Genomic DNA, 12555 nt, shown 5'->3' on the forward strand with positions numbered 1-12555 from the left:
ATAGAAATATGAGGGGCGCCTGGGTGGCTCCATTGGCTAAGACTCTGCCTTTAGCTCAGGTCATGATCCCCAGGTCCTGGGATGGAGCCCCTCATAGGGCTCCCTGCTCAGCAGGGAGTCTGCTTCTCCTTCTCCTTCTGCCCTCCCCCCCAACTCATGTTCTCTCTCAAATTAATTAATTAATTAAATAAAACCTTTCAAAGAAAGAAAAGAAATGAAAAAGAAAAAGAACTATGGTCCAGCAATTCCACTAATGGTTATTTGCCCAAAGAAAATGAAAACACTAATTTGAAAAGATATATGCATTCCTTTGCTTATCGAAACAATATTATTTTTTTCTTTTATTCCTCTATTTTCTGCTTTGAAAGAGATTTTGAGAGAGGGATGTGTGTACACTTGTACAAGTCTTTAAAAGATACACCACCGGTTAGGTGATAGACAATGAAAATGGCTTCTGAGTAAAGCAGATCGCCCTTCATGATGTGAGTGGATCTCATCTAATCATCTGAAGACTTAAATAGGAGGAAAAGGGTGACCCCACCCACCCACCCCCGCAAGTAAGAGGAAACTTCTCCTGCCTGACTTGTATTTGAGCTTTTCTTGCCTCTGGACTTGAACTGAAACATCAGCTCTTCTTGGGACTGAAGCCTGCTGGTTTTTGGACTAGAACTACATCACTGGCTCTCCTGGTTTCCAGTTTGTCTACTACAGATCTTGGGATTTATTGGCCTCTGTAATTGTGTGAGCCAAGTCCTTATAAATCCCTTTCATGCGGTTACAGAAGTGGAGAAGTCCCAATCTATATGTCCTAATACATATATTATATACATCTCAACCTATAGATGTATATCCATCCCATATAGATCTACTAATGCCCATCCTATTGCTTTAACAAATTAGTTGCATGAAAAGAATAGCTTACCTTCCAACTGGTGGAGGGAAAATGTACTCCCATTTTACATTTACATTTTGCCCTAGTCACATCTCACTTTTCTTACACTATTATTTTAGTATCCCAGAGATTTTATTTTTAAAAAAATTTATTTAAATTCAATTAATCAACATATAGCATATTACTAGTTTCAGAGGTAGAGTTCAGTGATTCATCAGCTGCATATAACACCCAGTGCTCATCACATAAAGTGCCCTCCTTAATGCCCATCACCCAATTGCCCCATCCCCCCACCCCTATCCCCTCCAACAACCCTGTTTCCTATAGTTAAGAGTCTCTTATGGCTTGTCTCCCTCTCTGATTTCATCTTATGTTTCCCTTCCTTCCCCTATGATCCTCTGTTTTGTTTCTTAAATTCATATAAGTGAAATCACTTTCACTTATAAATCATGTGATAAATCTCTTTCTCTGATTGACTTATTTTGCTTAGTATAGTACCCTCTAGTTCCATCCATGTCGTTGCAAATATAAGATTTCTCTTTTTGATGGCTGAGTAATATTCAATTGTATATATAAAAAATATGGAATGCTTTGCAAATTTCGAGGTCATCCTCATGCAGGGGCCATGCTAATCTTCTCTGTATTTTTCCAGTTGTAGTGTAAGTGCTGCCAAAGCGATCATGAGGCAATATTTTAAATACCAAGACATGGACGTAACCTAAGGGTCATCAAAAAAATGAATGCAGGGGTCCCTGGCTGGCTCAGTCAGTAGAGCATGCAACCCTATCTTGGGATTTGGGGTGCAAGCCCCACATTGGGCATAGAGCCTACTTTAAAAAAAAAAAAAAGATGACTGCATTAAGAAAATGTGGTAATAATACAATGGAACATTACTCAACCACAAAAAAGAATGAAAACTTGCCATTTGTGACAACATTGATGGACATAGTGGGTATCATGCTAAGTGAAATAAGCCAGAGAAAAACGTCTTATGATTTCACCTGTACGTGGAATCTAAAACAAAACAAACAAGCAAAAAACACCAAACACTAAACAACAAACAGGTGATATAACTAGATGCAAGAATGTGGGGGATGGATCCAAAAGGTAAAGGGTACAGACTTCATGTTATAAAGTAAGTCACAGAGATGAAAATTACGGAATATAGTCAATAATACTGTAATAATTTTATATGGTGACAGATGGCAACTACGCCTATTGTGGTGAACATTGTTTAATATATACAATTGCTGAATCCCTATGTTGTATGCCTGAAACTTTGTCAACTAAAATTTTTTATAGTAATTTTTTATTATGTTATGTTAGTCACCATACAGTATATCCTTAGTTTTTGATGTAATGTTCCATGATTCATGATTTGCATATAACACCCAGTGCACCATGCAATATGTGCCCTCCTTAATACCCATCACCGGCCTATCCCAACTAAAAAAATTGTTTAAAGCAGTTCAAAAAGAGAAATTTATAGCAAAAACACCTGCATTAAGAAACAAAGATCTCAAACAAGCTAACTTGACACCTTAAGGACTTAGAAAAAGGACAAACTAATCCCACAGTTGAAGAAGGAAAGAAATACAGATTAGAGGAGAAATAAAAAGAGAATAGGAAAACAGAAAAAATTAACAACTAGGAGTTGGTCCTTTGAAGTGATAAAATTACATTTTTAGCTAAACTAACCAAAGAAAAAAGAGAACCAAAATTAACAAAATCATAAAAGAAAAAGGAGACATCATAATTGATGATACAGAAATATAAATTATTATAATAAGTTACTATGTACCAAACTGGAAAATTGGAAGAAATGGAAAAATCCCTAGGAATATACAACATACCAAAAATGAATCCAGAAGAAATAGAAAAGCTAACAGACAAAACACTAGTAAGAAGATTCAGTCAATTAAAAATCCCCCAAAGATTTTGGCTAACTGAATTTAAATTTAAAAAAAAAAAATTTTTTTTAATCTCCCAAATATGTACCCAGGACCAGATATTCACTGGTGAATTTTATCAATCATTTAAAGAGGAATAATGCCAATACTCCTCCTACTCTTCCCCCCTCCAAAAAAAAATTAAAAAGAAGGGAACATTTTCAAACTTTTTTTTTTTTTTTTTAAGGTCAGCATCACTCTGATACCAAAACCATGAAAGCACACTACCAGAAAAGTAAACTACGGGTCAATATCCCTGATGAAAAGAGATATGAAAATTCTCAAGAAAATACTAGCAAACTCGAGTCAGCAGTACATTAAAAGGTTCATTCACCATGATCAAGTGGGGTTTATTTTGGAATACAAGGATGTTCAACATACACACAAAAAAATCAATGTTATAAATCACAATAGAATAAAAGGAAAAAATCATATGATCACTTAAACAGATACTGAAAATGCATATGACAAAAGTCTACACACTTTCATGATACAAATTCTTAATTAGGTACGGGAGGAAGGTACCTCAACATAATAAAAGCCATGTATGACAAACTTAGAGCTAACATCATATTCGGTACGACCTCTAAGATCAAGAACACAATAAAACACCTCCAGTCTCGCCACTCCTAATTAACCTGGTACTGGAAGTTCTACTCAGAGCAATCTGGCAAGAAAAAGAAATTAAAGACCTCAGAATTGGAAAGGATAAAGTAAAAGCACCTATTTGCAGATAACAAAATTTTATATATAGAAATCCCTAGGGGCGCCTGGGTGGCTCAGTCGGTTAAGCGTCTGCCTTCAGCTCAGGTCATGATCCCAGGATCGAGTCCTGCGTTGGGCTCCCTGCTCAGCCGGGAGCCTGTTTCTCCCTCTCCCTCTACTGTTCTCCCTGTTTGTGCTCACTCACTCTGTCAAACAAATAAACAAAATCTTAAATAAAAAAAAAAAAAAAGAGGGGTGCCTGGGTGGCGCAGTTGTTAAGCATCTGCCTTCGGTTCAGGGCGTGATCCCAGCGTTCTGGGATCGAGCCCCACATCAGGCTTCTCCGCTGGGAGCCTGCTTCTTCCTCTCCCACTCCCCCTGCTTGTGTTCCCTCTCTCGCTAGCTGTCTCTTGTTGTCAAATAAATAAATAAAGTCTTTAAAAAAAAAAAGAAAACCCTAAAGACTCTACCAAAAATTTATTAGACCTAAGGAATGAATTTAATAAAGCTGAAGGATACAAAATTAATACACAAAAATCAGTAGTATTTCTGTGCACTAACAACAAATTATTTGAAAAAGAAAACGATACCACTTATAATAGCATCAAAAAGAGTAAAATACCTAGGGATAAACTTAACCACAGAGCTAAAATATCTCTACTCTGAAAACTACAAGAGAGCAATAAATCAAAGAACACAGAGTGAAGTATAAGTGGCGGAGGAGGAAGGTCCTGAATGCACTTCCTCCCATGAACACGCCAGGGCTCCAACTACATACAGAGGAACAGTCTCTAAGATCAACTGCTAAAAATACAAAGAAAAAGCCATATTGAGAAGGGTAGGAAGGGAAAAGACACATTCTGGTTGGGAACCAAGAGCCCACATGGCCACAAGCAGGAGGAATATCGTAGGCCTGGAGGTCCTCCCTGAGGAGTGAGGGATTCAAGCCCATACAGGGCATCACCTGCTGTGAGAATCCATATCGGGAACATAAAGCCCCATAATATCTAGCTTTGAAAATCAGTAGAGCTTACCTCTGGGAGAGCTGAAAAGCTATAGGAAACCAAGACTACTCTTAAAGGGACAGTACACTGTATCACTCAGTATAGAGCCAGCAGTTCAAAAGGCACCTGGGCCATACATGTAGCAAATGTATTGATTAATTTGGGGGCATGTGCTGGAGGGGCAGGGATCTATAGGAACTTTCTCTGGAGGTGGAAGTGCTGCCAGGGGTCATCTTTCTTGCCCTCCTTCAGCCAAGCTGGCTTGACACTGGTGTATGCCAGTTCTGACACTTTCCATCTACCTTTCTAGTACCCTTGCTCTGCCCTGGTGTTCCTTGCCCAACCCAACGCACCTACCCTCACAGGTACCCCTCGAAAGCAGTTCACACCCTGGCATACATGGTGGGAAGCCTCAGCTAGACTGGCAACCCTCCAATGTGACTCCTTCCCTGGGGAAGGGAGGAACCAGGCCAGCCACCTGTATGCCTACAATGGTCATGAGTGGGCCTCCTCGACAGCCTCACCCAGGGCTAACCCCACTCCCCAGTACACTCAGCAGACACAGCAGTCACAAAAGGAGGGTGCATACAGCACACACAGAGGACAGCCCTGGAGTGCCTGATCCAAGTGACCAGAGGGATTGTGTTTTTGGACCCCACAGGGTGCCTCTTATGTAAGGTCACTCCCTTCAAGACCAGATGACAGAGCTACCTAAGTAATACGTCAAATAGAAAGGAACACAGAGTCCTACAAAATGAAAGACAATGGAGTATGTTCCAAATGAAAGAAGAGGACAAAACCTCAGAAAAAGAACTATTCAAAATGGTGATAAGCAATGTACCTGATAAAAAATTTCAAGGCAATGATCATAAAAATACTCACCAAACTTAGGAGACGAGTGGATGAACTGAGTTCAACAAAAGACAATATTTTTAAAATTAAACAACAGGGGCACTTGGCTGGCTCAGGCCATAGAGCATGCAACTCTGGACCTCAGAGTTCAAAGTTCAAGCCCCCCATCGGGTGCAGAGATTAAACATTTTAAAATCTTAAATAAAAGTTTAAAATTAAACAATATAAAAATCAGAAATAAGAACCAATCAACCACACTTGTTGTGGTAAGCATTGCATAATGTATAGAATTGTCAAATCACTATGCTGTGCACCTAAAACTAATTTAACACTGAATAACAACAATACTCCCCCCCAAAAAAAATGTTTAAGGAGGCTTCACACCCACTGTGGAGGCCAGCATGAGGCTCGAACTCACAACCCTGAGATCAAGACCTGAGCTGAGATCAAGAGTCGGACACTCGACTGACTGAGCCACTGAGGTGCCCCCACCAAAAAAAAAAAAAAAAAAAAAAAAAAATTTAAGAACAAAAGCTGAAGAATACAGTAACTGAAACGAAAAATACGCTAAAGGATATCAACAGCAGATTAGAGGATACAGAAGAACAGATCAGGGATATGGGAGGTAGTAGTGGAAATCTTCTAAACTGAACAGCAAAGAGAAAAGAAAAACAAGGAGGATAGGTTAAAGAACCTCTGGGACAATATCAAACATACTAACATGCACATTTTGGGGGTCCCATATTTTGGGGGCAGAAAATTTATTTAAAGAAATAATGGCTGAAAACTTTTCTAACCTGGGGAAGGAAACAGACATCTAGATACAGAAGTCACAGGGAGCCCCAAAGATAAATCCAAAGAGGTTCACACCAAGACACAAAATAATTAAAGTAGTAAAAATATAAGATAAAGAATCTTAAAACCAGCAAGAGAAAAGCAACTAGTTACATACAAGGGAGCACCAGAAAACTATCAGCTGATATTTCAGCAGAAATTTTGCAGGCCAGAAGAGAGGGGCATGTTTCAAGTGTTGAAAGAAGAAAACCTACAACCAATAATACTCTACCTGGCAAGGGTATCATTCATAACTGAAAGATAGTTTTCCTTTAACAAAAGTTAAAGAAGCTCATCACTTCTAAACCAGCCTTACAAAAAATATTTTAAAAGTAGTAAAATCAACTGTATCTGCAATAGTTAAGGTATCCACAAATTAAAAAATAAGATATGTGTGTGTGTGTGTGTGTGTGTGTGTGTGTGTGTGTGTGTGTATGCTATCAAATAAAACATGGAAGAAGAAAATAAAAATACAGTGCTTTTAGGGGTGCCTGGCTGGCTCAGTCTGAAGAGTATCTGACTCTAGATCTCAGGGTCATGAGTTTGAGGCTCCACATTGAGTGTAGAGATTAAATAAACCTTAAAACATTTATATATATAAATATAATATAAATTAAAACTTGAAAAATTACAACTTAAAAAATTATACACACACACACGTGCTTTTAGCATGTGTTCAAATGGAAGAGACCGTCAATTTAAAATAGACTGCTACATACCTAGTCCGTTTTTTTATGACAACAGTAACCACAAATCAAAAAATAAAGACAAGGAATCCAAGTGAAACACTAAAGAAAGACATCAGGGGCACCTGGCTGGCTCAGTGGGTAGAGCATGCAACTCTCAATCCTGGGTTTGAGAGTTCAAGCCCCACGCTGAGCATAGAACTTACTTAAAAAAGAAGAAAGACCTCAAATCACAAGAGAACAAGAAAGGAATAGAGAAGAACTACAAAACTACCAGAAAACAATTAACAAAATGACAATAGGTATGTATATGAACGGACTAAATGTTCCAATCAGAGGTAAGAGAGTGACTAAAGGCATAAAAAAACCAACACCCACCTATACGTTATTTACAAGATATGCTCTTCAGACCTAAATGCTCATAGTGACTGAAAGTGAAGGGATGGAAAAAAGATATTCCATGCAAATGGAAATGAAAAAAAATACTTTGATAGCAGAACTTTTATCAGACAAAATAGACTTAAAAACAAAGATTGTAACAAGACAAAAAAAAGTGCATTACATAACTTCCACCCACTTCAGCTTCAGCTGTCCTGCCAGGGTTCCCTCCATGCAGAGAGTCCTAGGAGCCCGCCCCCCCCCACCTTGTACCCACTTCAGCTTCAGCTGTCCTGCCAGGGTGTCCTCTGTACAGAGAGCCCTAGGACCTCCTGGCTTGCACACACTTCAGCTTCAGGTGTTTGGCCGGGGACTCCTCTACATGGAGAGCCTTAGGACCACCCCTGCCCATACCCAACTTCAGCTCCCCCATCCCAACAGGACAGCCTCAGCAGGGAGGACCCTGTGATCCACAGCTCTGGCTAAAGTCACCAGGCACAGTCTGAAGAGGGGACCACACACAAGACAAGACCATTCCTTTAAGTTTAGGAGAAGTAGGGGCACCTGGGTGGCTCAGTTGGTTAAGCCTCTGCCTTCAGCTCAGGTCATGATCCCAGGGTCCTGGGTACTAGCTCCATGCTTCTCCTTCTCCCTCTGCACCTCTCCCCTACTTGTGCACATGCATGCTCTCTCTCAAATAGACAAGTAAAATCTTTCAAAATTAAATAACAAATAAGTTTAGGAGCAGTAGCAGTTTCACCTAATTCACAGAAACAAACACAGAAATTCAAGCAAAATGGGGACATAAAGGGATATGCTCCAAATTAAAAACAAGACAAAACCTCAGAAAAAGAAACAAACAATAAGCTTAATCAAGAAGGTTTTTTAAATATTTTTTTAAAGATTTTATTTATTCATTTATTTGACAGAGAGAGAGCACAACTGGGGGAGCAGCTAAGGAAGAGAGAAGCAGGGCTTGATCCCAGGACCCCGGGATCATAACCTGAGCTGAAGGCAGCGCTTAACCAACGGAGCCCCCCAGGCGCCCGTAATCAAGAGTTCAAAGTAATCATCATTAAGATATGCACCAGACTAGAGAGAAGAGTTGAAGAACTCAGTGCGAACTTCAACAAAGAGATAGAAAATATAAAAAAGGACCAATCAGAGTTGAAGAACACAATAACTAAAATGAAAAATACACTAACGGAAATCACTAGATTAGCAGATGCAGAAGAGCAGATCAACATTCTGGAAGACAGGGTATGGAAAGCATCCAAGGTCAACAGCAAGAAGAAAAAAGAATTTTAAAAAATGAGAATAGGCTAAGGGATCTGCTGGACACCGATAAGCAAATGAACATGCAAATGAACATCACATTATAAAAGTCCCAGAAGGACAAGAGAGCAAAAGGGCAGAAAACTTACTTGAAGAAATAATCACTGAAAACTTCCGTAATGCTCAGAAGGAAACAGACATCCAATTTCAGGAAGCACAAAGAATTCCAAACAAGATGAATCTAAGGAAGTCCACACCACAGCACACAGTAATTAAAATGTCAAAGTTTATGCTAAGTGAAGTCACACAAACACAAATACTGTATGATTTCACTTATACTGTGGAATTTGAAACACAAAACAAATGAGTAAACAAAAAACAGAAACAGACCCATAAATTCAGAGAACAAATTGATGGTTGCCGGAGAGGAGGGGGTATGGGGGGATGAGCAAAATGGGTGAAAAAGAGTGAGAGATACAGGTTTCCCATTATGAGATGATAAAGTCAAGGGGATAAAAGGTACAGCGTAGGGAATAAAGTCAGCGGTATGGTAAAAGCATTGAATGGTGACAGATAGTAGCCACACTTGTGGTGAGTACAGCATAACATATAGAAGTGTTAAATCGCTATGCTGTACGCTTGAAACTAATGTGATTTTTTTTTTAAAGATTTTACTTATTTATTTGACAGAGAGAGACAGCCAGCGAGAGAGGGAACACAGGCAGGGGGAGTGGGAGAGGAAGAAGCAGGCTCTCAGCGGAGGAGCCTGACGTGGGGCTCGATCCCAGGACTCCGGGATCACGCCCTGAGCTGAAGGCAGACGCTCAACGACTAAGCCACCCAGGCGCCCCGAAATTAATGTGATATTGTATCAACTATACTTCCACTAAAAAGGGGCATTACATAATGATAAAGGGATCAATCCAACAAGAGCAGGTAATATTTTTAAATATCTATGTACCCAACAAGGAGCACTGAAATATTAAAGCAAATATTAATAGACATAAAGGGAGAAGATGGCAGTAATACAAGAATAGTAGGGAATTTTAACACCCCGCTTACATGAATGGATAGGTCATCCCAACAGAAAACCAATAAGGAAACAGCGGCTTTGAATAACACATGAGACCAGATGGACTTAAGAGATATACACACAATATTTCATTTAAAAGAAGCACAATACATATTCAAGTACACAGGGAACAATATCCAGAAAAAAATCACCTTAGGTGATAAAACAATTCAATAAATTTAAGATTGAAATCCTATCAAGCATCTTTTCAACAAGTATAAAACTAGAAATCAGTTACAAAACTGTAAGACACAAACACATGGAGATTAAACAGTGTGTCACTGAACAATATATGAGTGTCAACCAAGAAATCAAAGAGGAAATCAAAAAATACTTTGATATGAATGAAAATGGAAACAATATTCCAAAATCTTTGGGACATGACAAGAACAGTTCTAAGAGCAAAGTGTAGGGGTCAAGGGCAGGTTGCACCAAAAGGTGCCACTTCAGCATAATGATTATTTTAAATAAAAGTTACTTAAGAACCCATACAAAGACACTCAGAAGACATTCCACTGTCCACCCCAAGACAGAAAACGAATCTCCCATGTGAAAAATATCCTCCCTACATACTAAGAAGTAAAAAGACATCCTTATTACTGGAGATGGGGACTTTAAAAGCTGAAAAAACTGGAGTACCCTGGCTGGTTCAGTTGGAAGAACATGTGACTTTTGGTCTCGGGGTTGTGAGTTCAAGCCCCACATTGGGTAGAGAGACTACTTAAAAATATAAAATCTTAAAAAAAAAAAAAAAAAAGTTGAGAAAACTGTAAAAACAAATCCTGTTACCTTTTTACTAATCTATTACCTCATGCCAAATTCTAGAATTCCTTAGTAATTAAAGCTCCCCCACACCTATTTTCCATATCCCATAAATTCCTCACAAATTTATTGTCTCTTTGTCTAAAATATATATAAACTGCCTGCCTTGGTCATTTCTTTAGGTCCAATGTCATTACTGGGGTTTTTTGTTTTTGTTTTTTGTCCTGTTAAACCTGTCTTGTGTGAATTTGATTTTATTCCAGCTGGAAGATCTGGAGGATAGAAGAATGATTCCTCCCTGACAGACCTACATCAAGAAACAAGTGAAATGTCAAATAAACAATCTAACCTCACACCTAAATGAACTACAAGGAATAAACAAAGTCCACGGTTAGAAGGAAGGAAGTAATAAAGACCAGAGCAGAAACAAATCAAATACAGACTAAAAAACAATAGAAAAAAAGAAATCAATGAAACCAAGACTTGTTCTTTTAAAAGACAGAAGAAAATTGATCAACCTTCAGCCAGATTCATCAGAAAGAAATAGAGAAGAACAGAAAGAAAGGACTCATATAAAATCATATATGAGGGGGATGCCTGGGTGGCTCAGTTGGTTAAGCATCTGCTCAGGTCATAATCCCAGGGTCCTGGGATCTAGCCCCACATGGGGCTCCTTGCCCAGCAGGGGTCTGGTTCTCCCTCTGCCCTTCACCACACTCATGCTCTCTAATAAATAAAATCTTAAAAATAAATAAATAAAATAAAATCGGATATGAGGGATGCCTGGGTGGCTCAGTCGGTTAAACATCTGCCTCTGGCTCAGGTCACGATCCCAGGATTCTGGGATCAAGTCCAGCATCAGGCTCCCCGCTTGGTAGGGAGCCTGCTTCTCCCTCTGCCTGCCACTCCCCCTGCTTGTGCCCTGTCTCTCTCTGACAAATAAATGAAATCTTTTTAGAAAATTAAAGTAAAATAATATCAGAAATGAAAGAAAAGTTATAACCGCACTACAGAAATAAGAGGATTCTAAGAAACTACTACAAAAAATCACATGCCGACAAACTGGACTACCTGGAAATGGATAAATTCCTAGAAACATACTATCTTCCAAGACTGAAACAGGAAAAAAAAGAAAATCTGAACAGACCAATTATCAGTAATGAAATTTAATCAGTAATCAAAAAACTACCAAACAGAAGTCCAGGATCAGATGGCTTCACAGGTGAATTCTACCAAATATTTAGAGAATAATTCATATCTAGTCTTCTCAAATTCTTCTAAAAAATTGAGGAGAAAGGAACTCTTCCAAATTCAATCTACAAAGCCAGCATGACTAATATCAAAATCAGACACACTATTAAAAAAGGAAATTATACTTCAATATCCCTAATGACCGCAGATACAAAAATTCTCAACACATACTAGCAATTTTTCAGCAAAAGGGTCATTCACTGCAATCAAATGGGATTTATTCCAGAGACGCAAGAATGGTTCACTATCTGCCTATTGATCAATGTGATACATTAACACAATGAAGGATAAAAATCATATGATCATCTCCATAAATGCAGGAAAAAAATTGACAAATTAAACATCCATCATAATAAAAACTCTCAACAAAGTGGGTATAGCGTAAACACACCTCAACATAATGAGGACCATATATGACCAACCCCAGCTTATGTACTCAATAGTAAAAAGCTGAAAGCTTTTCCTCTACAGTCAGGATCAAGGTGAGAATGTCCATTCTCACCACTTTTATTCAACATAGTACCAGAAGTCCTAACCACATCAATCAGACAAGAAATAGAAGGCATCCAAATTGGTAAAGAAGTAGTATTTCTGTCACTATTTGCAGATGACACAGTATTATATATAGAAAACCCTCAGTTTGTTTCCCAGAGTCCATAGTCTCTCGTGGTTCATTCCCCCTTCAGAGGGGAGGGGGGTAGGGGATTGGGATAGGCCAGTGATGGGTAGTAAAGAGGGCACATATTCCATGGAGCACTGGGTGTTATACGCAAACAATGAATCATGGAACACTACATCAAAAACTAAGGATGTACTGTATGGTGACTAACATAACATAGAAAATTTTTTAAAAAGAAGAAAGAAAGAAAGAGAGAGAGCGAGAGAGAGAGAGAGA

At 38.7% G+C, this 12555-nt stretch overlaps 1 long non-coding RNA gene and 1 other non-coding gene across 4 annotated transcripts in view; both read right to left on the minus strand.

Moving 5' to 3' along the window:
* Positions 1 to 12555, minus strand: part of LOC123776492 (uncharacterized) — a 103098-nt gene that overhangs the window by 64177 nt on the left and 26366 nt on the right. The gene's annotated exons all lie outside the window — the stretch shown is intronic.
* LOC123776559 (U6 spliceosomal RNA) lies at positions 1468 to 1574 on the minus strand. The gene has a single exon (XR_006775390.2). It is a non-coding gene; the product is annotated as a U6 spliceosomal RNA (small nuclear RNA).

This window comes from Ursus americanus, chromosome 34 (genome assembly GCF_024610735.1).
Source record: "Ursus americanus isolate L20-20 chromosome 34, mUrsAme1.1.p, whole genome shotgun sequence".
Lineage (NCBI taxonomy): Eukaryota > Metazoa > Chordata > Mammalia > Carnivora > Ursidae > Ursus > Ursus americanus.